Source organism: Sinocyclocheilus rhinocerous, unplaced genomic scaffold (genome assembly GCF_001515625.1).
Source record: "Sinocyclocheilus rhinocerous isolate Xijiao unplaced genomic scaffold, SAMN03320098_v1.1 scaffold1069, whole genome shotgun sequence".
NCBI lineage: Eukaryota > Metazoa > Chordata > Actinopteri > Cypriniformes > Cyprinidae > Sinocyclocheilus > Sinocyclocheilus rhinocerous.
In genome coordinates, this window is record NW_015635541.1 from 2,310,898 (window position 1) to 2,319,279 (window position 8,382).

Here is an 8,382-nt window from a genome sequence, read left to right on the forward strand (position 1 = left end):
CTGAAAAAAAGACTAGCACTAAACCACAAACTACATAATAACAATTTGTTCCACAAAAAATCCTAAGGAAAGCGTCCGCAACACTTTCTGAATTGAAACATCATCATGCAGTTACTAAGTTCTAGTTGAACTGGGTTTTATAAAAATTGAATTCTGATTTACTTCCATTGGTTAAAGCAATCGTTATACTAAAAGGAAAACTGTTATTCTGTCGTCATTTATTTACCCATCAGTGTCATTTCAAACCCATATGACTTTCAAATTCTAAAAAAGAAAGTCACGCTGGTTTAGATTGACAGAATGATGACAGAATTTTTGTTTTTAAGAGAACTATTTCTTTAATTAGACTGATGATTTTGTTCTGGGCATGTGTGGAATGCTGCATTCCCGCATCCTGGATGCTGTTTTGGGCATCATGCCAGACAAAGATGCTGCTTACCGCACTGCTGAGAGAGGTCAGACAACATTGAGGCTGAAAAAGTTTGGGAAATGTTCATCATAAAATAGCGTGATGTACTATAATAATATACTGTAAAATTCAGAACCTGAAACGTCCTCTCCAGCCACCAAAATGCTCTTTTGGTGTTAGAGAGAAAATTTTGAGTTCTGAAAGTTGTAGCAAGTTTTTATTAAACATCAAAAATGAATTTAGCAACTTTCTTCAGGTGTAGCCTCCATGGAGAAAAGGAGTTACATTATGTACTATTATTCCTTGAAAACAGAAGAGCTCTTGTAGTATAATGATGGCAAATGTTGTGCCGACTTGGCTTAGGTTTACTGCTGTTTATTTCAGCACATTATTTTGTGTAACAATGTGATGCAGACTTCACAGTTAATAAAGAATAAAAACTGTATCTGACACAACAGCAAACCACAGTAGGTTTATGAGCACCAGGTCACAGCACTCAGTGTTGCTGAAAAGCAAGCAAAGGAAGAAAGAAAGAAAGAAAGAAAGAAAGAAAGAAAGTTAAAATAAAAATTATATATGTGTGTGTGTGCGTGCGTGTGTGTGTGGTTGTGTGTGTGTGTTTTGTTTGTTTGTTGCTTGTTTTGTTTTTTTACTTAAAAAACAGCACTATACTGTTAGCGGACCTGAGAGAAAAATAAAAACAATAAGAAATTCAGAAAATTACTAGAGTATAGCATAAGCATAAAAGAAGCATAACGGAGATTATGACAAAACCTTGACATGTGTAATACATTGATGGGTTTGAGTCAGGATTTGGATTAGGATTAAGCTACATTTTTCTAAAACTTTAGTCGCTGTCTAAAATGAGCATTAATTGCAAGGGATTATGTCAAATTTATGTATTAAATCTTTTAAGTGTCATGTCAATAATCAAGTATGTAGCTCTGCCTAAACCTTTACCTAATGTGCTATTTTAAATTAATGAACTGTAAGTGACACAAAAAGTAAAAGATGTTCATGACCATATACTTCCTGAACTTTGATGTTTTACAATGCATAATGCTGCTGTCACATTAAGTAAATATTTATTCACAAATTATTTTATGAGAAGAAAGACGGCTTGTACAAGAAACTAGCATAGCTCTGCAGGGAATCAGTTGCCTGGAAAAATGGTCAAAACGGTCATTATATTAAATTATGTGACCAGAGAATCCAGATTATATGCCATAGTTACACTACAATTATATGTTAATTTATTCATGACAATGATAATACACAGCCTCCTGTCCTGATCAAACAATGAAGTTCTATGCAAACACACATACACGCACAAAACTATTACTGATTAATGAAACAGCATTAAAAGAACAAGTGAGGCCTAATATAATGTCATCTTAATGGAAATTTTTTTCAGTTCTGTCACCACCGCTGGAATGTCACAATAAGGCACTGCTTGATCAATATTTCACAGCTTCTTTACCCTAAGGGTTCCTCTGAATTTCTCTGTGACAGGTAAGAAGCTCAGATGAGCTGCGTTGATGTAATGTTTTCACATTTTTTCTTTTACCAGCCTTTCCAATGCCTTTGCACTAAACTGCCCCGAAAATGGACTAGCCCAGAAATTATTTTTTGCTTAAAAATGTGCTGATGTTTTGGATTCTTTGCATAATTTAAAATTGGTGAAATGCATTACTGCTGTCATTCAGAATAAACATAAAAGTAATCCCATGAAATCATTATTGGACATTTTTAGTCCATGCTTGTTAGCTTTGAGGGCATGTACTATCTAAAAATAAACAAGCAGAAATACACTAAATTAAAAATTTTGTCATTCTCTTCTGGGAAAATGGACCAAAAATATTGATGACTCATTCTGCAGTCAAGGGTGTCTAAATTGCTGTCCACTAAAATGCTCTCTAAAATGAGACTGTCTCTCCCCTAATACGTCAACCACCTATCTCTGACTAGCAACAGCAAGCTGCAAATCAATTCATGGCTATAACGTAAATGCCTTTTTTTTTTTTTTTTTACATAAAAGGATGTTCTTCAAGCCCATCTAATGTCCTGTTTAAATAAGAAATACATTAACAAAGTAAAGAGTTGTCCCTGCAACCATTCTTTCCTCTATATTCTTCTGCTTTTTTTCCTGCAGTAAATCACTGCACAGACAACCTGGATCACAAGCTTCTTCTGGACCACCAATTTCATTTGGAGGAATTCCAATCTTGCACAAGAATTCCACTCGTGCGTGATCTTATGTCATTTCCTGTATCACTACTTGTGCATGTGTTTTGTAAACAAGTCAGTGTTGTCATGGATTCTTCCTAGTGAAATATTGTGTAATGTGTGACCTCCAGCTGCTGATCCATCATGTAACATGCAAACAAGACAACAGCTTCATGATATACCCCAAAAAAAAGTTGTGAAGGAAAAGCGATCAGAAGGCTTGGGAAATCATGCAGTGTATGGGCACCATGATTTACTGGAAAGAAAGAAGCAGCAATGAAGTGCACATATTGTAGTGGTGCTTTGAACTGAAGGAAAAGAGAAACATCACAAGCAATTTTCATAAAAACCACATTAATGGCAAGATTGTTAAAGCTTACCAATATTTTGCCTGTAAAAACGAATGAGGAAGATTCGCTTGACCCAGCCAGGTTGTCCACTGAAGAAGCTTCATCTGTGGTAATGACAACACTTCCCCCAAAATCACAGTTGCAACAATTAAATGATTTTGTGGTGAGTGAAACCCAGCACTTTGGGCTGAGGCCTCAAATCCAAACTTTGCTTCGAGCTGGGTTGGAAAAAAAAAGCCTTGATTGCAAAATCAATTGCTGTGAACTGTAGGTCTAGGAGTGACAGGCTTATGTTTAGTTATATGGAAATGGTATAAAAGAAAAGTGTATAACATAAATGAACACAAAAATGTTTGTGAATAAAAAGTTTACCTGAGAGTAACAGTGTGCTAACTTTTTTGATGAAAATAAAACAAACAATATATTGACTTTTTAAGCCACTTTCTATACTGCCTAGTAGTCAATGCTTTCATCTGCCACAGTACCATAATGTATGAAATTGCCTTAATTTGGCAGCTTTTCTGAGTGAATATTGATATATGCACAAAATCACAGTTGCAACAATGAAATGATTTTGTGGTGAGTGAAACCCAGCACTTTGGGCTGAGGCCTCAAATCCAAACTTTGCTTGGAGCTGGGTTGGAAAAACAAAGCCTGGATTGCAAAATCAATTGCTGTGAACTGTAGGTCTAGGAGTGACAGGCTTATGTTTAGTTATATGGAAATGGTATAAAAGAAAAGTGTATAACATAAATGAACACAAAAATGTTTGTGAATAAAAAGTTTACCTGAGAGTAACAGTGTGCTAACTTTTTTGATGAAAATAAAACAAACAATATATTGACTTTTTAAGCCACTTTCTATACTGCCTAGTAGTCAATGCTTTCATCTGCCACAGTACCATAATGTATGAAATTGCCTTAATTTGGCAGCTTTTCTGAGTGAATATTGATATATGCAATTTTGCAACAAGATCTACATGTATTGTTTCATGAATATAATTAATATTATAAATTGATATGAAGGCCTAAAGATTGGGATAATTTGTCTGATGCTACACTTCCCAGGTAATCATGATCTGTCCACAAAGACTTTTCAGATACTAAGCAGGTCTATAGTGAGAAAGATGGTCATTTCATTCTCTCAGAAAACACGGATCATGCAACAAAGAAGTAATCTTATTAGCATTAATAGTAAAGTCAAGCTATGTTATGTTTTAACCTTCTGCTAATTAATCATCACGTGTTGACAACATAATATACACTTAGCATTGTGCTAATTACAAGGTACAATAAAAAGGTCAGCAGAGTGTGTAATATCTCACACAGTCTCTGTTTAGTGGGAAAACTGTTCACACAGAGCATTTTATTGCTGGGATGTAACTGCAAAACCTTTGCAGACCATAATTGCACACCATAATGCAAGAGACAATTAGATCAATCATGATTTGCCAAGAAGGACCATTCTGAGTAACTGTGTTCTGCATTCAGATTCCCTCGGCCATTATGAGCAATATTCAGTAAGTGTTTCAAGAACATTAAAATTGTCGACAGTATTCTGGATGTACGTAGGAGGTTCAGGGATGAATTCACTCTGTCTTATTAATTTTAAAAGATGAAGACAGTGTCTTTCCAAGCATCATCACTGATAGTAGTCACTGATATTATGGGTAATTTCATTGGTTTATCGCAGTTCCTCAGCATTTCATGTCAGCATACATTAATTGCCTAGATGCACAGCAATAAACATTAATGTGATATTAATAGTTTCAAACTAATAAGACATAGTATGGTGAGACAATTATACAACTGATGAAGCTGGTAGCTGATTAGTAACACTCTCTGTAGGATTGTAGTCCTTCTAATATCCAAGACAGCTCATTTACATGCTGATTTTATTATTATTTATTAAATGCATAATGCAACAACCAGAAATTCCCCAGATGCCACCTGCCATAAACTGAAGAGTTTCTGAAATGTTTCAGGTCAGCTTGATTGAATGAAAGAATTGAAAGATTGACCGATTGATTAATTAAAAGCTTGTCTCACAAAAGGATTGGCATTTCTGCAGATGGTAATATAATTCACAGTCTATTCTGTTATTTTCTTAATTAAATGTATAAAGCTGCAGATAATAAGCTTGTGTTTCTAAGCATCCTTCATGGATCCGTTCTTGCCTTGTTTTGCCAGAATATGTATCTCAATCTGTCTCTGTGGTTTTAAGTGATAATAAACCAAACATTTGAATACAATCTCAAATATTTGAATATGTTCTGCATTCATTAACACTACAAACAAAAAATGATAGCTTTTATTATAAAATATATGATATAAAATTAAATGTCACAGGATCTCAGTTAGAATGACATCCTTAAACTGCATATTTGAGCAGATACATTTACACTTAAAGGCAGGGTATGTGATTTTTCAAAAACACTTTAGAAAACTGATTCGGGCCGAATCGCAAAACAAACTTGTAGCCAATCAGCAATAAGGGAAGTGTCTACTCGTGATGTGGAGGAGAGAGCTTTCAGTGCATGGGACGGACATTAGCCGAGCCGAGCGACAGAAAGATAGAGATGGCGGATAAAAAAACAAAAGAGGAAAACGTCTGCGGAACGATAAGGCAAGAAGTAGGACCCGTGTAAATATCGGATCAGCTTTCCAGCGCTGGAGAGAACTCAAGGAGCGGAGGCCTGCGATCAGACGAAATATCGGATCAGCTTTCCAGCGCTGGAGAGAACTCAAGGAGTGGAGGCCTGCGATCGGACGCCGAGGTTGCTATGTTTCTTCTCAGTAGGTGAGTAACACCGTGTCTACAACAGCTAAAGTCTGCCTACACTGGACGCGATCAAACGACCGTTGAAAACCATTTGAAATTTGTGTCAGCACGTCATAAATAGAACCCGGCAGCAGTTTTCTGTCGGGGATTTGTTGCGCCGCGCCGCTCACGTCCGTAGACACGGTGTAACATTGGTTTTGCTTCGTTCACAGAACTAATCGTTGCCTGGGTTGCGTACGTATATGTGGGGCGGAGCTACCAAAATAGGGGCAAGACCCTTTTGGGGTAGGGGCGTGTTTGTTTTGGTGATTTCAAATATCAACATTGGCTACCAGAAATCACTTACTCTGCCTTTAATACTAATTAAGCAATAAAACACAATAATCAGGGTTTATGCAGGTTTTATAAAGGTCAATTTAATACTTAAAATAATAATAAAAAAAAAACTTAGAAATTAGATTATAGTGTACCGTTTATAAAAAAAGTGCTGTTCTTCCTCAGTATTTCTGTCTTGTTTTCCAGTGCAAATGTTTAAAGATTCTTAAATCAATATAGAGAAGCAAAATGACACATAATAGAAAGACCTTTTGATCAAAACAAGAACAAATGTTTGCTAACAGGCTTTTAAAAAATCTACTTAATTCAAAGGGAAAGACGTTTTCATACCTCATTGAGGGATTTTTGTTGTTTTAAGCATAAACTCACTTAATTTTGTTCAATTGTTTCAGAAAACAAGACATCAGCTACCTTCATTTTGCGTTTTAAGTTGATGTATCTTGATTCAATGCTGATTAGATATTTGTATTGAAAAACAAGACAAAAATACTGTGGAAGATATTTATTTTTTTACAGTGGATGCAACATTTAATACCATGACTATGAACAATGACTACGAATTCAAGACTTTCTGCTATTATTTAAGACCTTAAGGCCTTAATTTGAACTAACTCAGTGACTTAAGAAACTGATCATTTGTAACATAGTAGAAAAAAGTGTTTTTAGAAATTGAATATTAAATAGTAATATATTTTTTAAATATTAAGATTTAATAGAGTTTTTTAGGTGAGTGTTTAAATGTACAGCTGCATGTGTAACACATGGACTCTTATAGATGTCAGGATGCTTCCACAGTTATTGAGTTTTTTAGATTCTTATTTTAATTTTTTTTTAATAAAGCACATTTATAACTCTAAACTTTGTTAATTTACTTTGTCATTAAGTTACAGAAATTTTGTTTAATGCTGTTGTGTGTGTGTTTCTAATATAATGGCTGAGGGAGTGACTACAAACCATTCTCTTTCATCAACATGATACAGTAAATCACTATTTTGTGTTCACCACTATAGAAATGTACCCAACTATGACAACATCTGCTTCTGAGCACCCCAGAAATATCAAATGTGTCCATTGTGCCAAAATATTAATGAAGGCTTTTGTCACACTACACTGCTACTTGCTGGAAAAAGTAGCTTGTTATCGGAAAAGCTACATTTTTAACAACAATAATGCAATAAGGTTAGTACTGCGTTGCTACTTCTAGTTAGTTACTCCCTAACACTGTTGAGAATATACCAATATCCTTGTAGGCCTGACATTTAGCATGTGCCTCCATTCTAGCAGAGCCAGGGTTCTTGGACCCTGATATGATGAAAAAGGTGGTAAGAGGCATTTTAAGGTCCAAAAGATGATGCTAGTTTGAGGAGTCACATGGATAAATGTTTACTTTACACTGCTATACATTCTCATAAAGACACTTGAAGGTCAATATTTCTCTCTCTAATGAAGATTCCCCATGCCGCAGGGATTAGAAATATGGGTAACGTTCAAAGCAAAAGGGCAACTCGTTAATCTAGCCTAAAACTGAAGGAAATCCCATAGTGCTAAAGCTGAGCATTGCCAAGTGCCCTAGAAATAAAGTTATTTATTTTGTACATGCTCTGTAACACGGACCCCTCCCCCTGCGCTGGTTAAAGGATCTTTTGCAGTCAGAAATGTTGTTCATCCCAGCGCTCCAATAAACGAACAAATGTGAACACGACTGCAAATAACATGATCAAATAGAATACATAATCTCAATTTAGTCAAAAACAAATATTTACATCATAAACCCAGAGATGGTGTTTTCAAGTCACAGAGGAATAAAATGAGTTTCATTAAATTAATTGCCCAGTCACCGACTGAATAAATTTTACGTGTCAATTTATCCATTTCATTCATCCATGCATGAATTTCAGATATATTTCAAGATGTTTAATTCTTTGAGGTGGCCTCAAATGTGCAGTAGAGCTTGTAATCACACCGAGAAACAAATTGATGCTGTCGGCTATACTGGTTCACTGACTGGCTTTCCACACCAAACCCTGTGTTCTTCCTATTGTGTGTGCAACTGCATGTCTTCACTGAAATTGCATTCACTGGGTTTGAGGAGCATTTTCAAATAATCTGTAAATCACAATTCTAACAGTAGTGCTGTGCTGCACCCAAATTTCCATATATTCAAAGTGTAATAAATTTGACAAAGAATTTACTTCTCGACCGCTGATGAAGTATAGTACGCTGCAGACATCTCAGTGTCAGTATATATATATATATATATATATATATATATATATATAT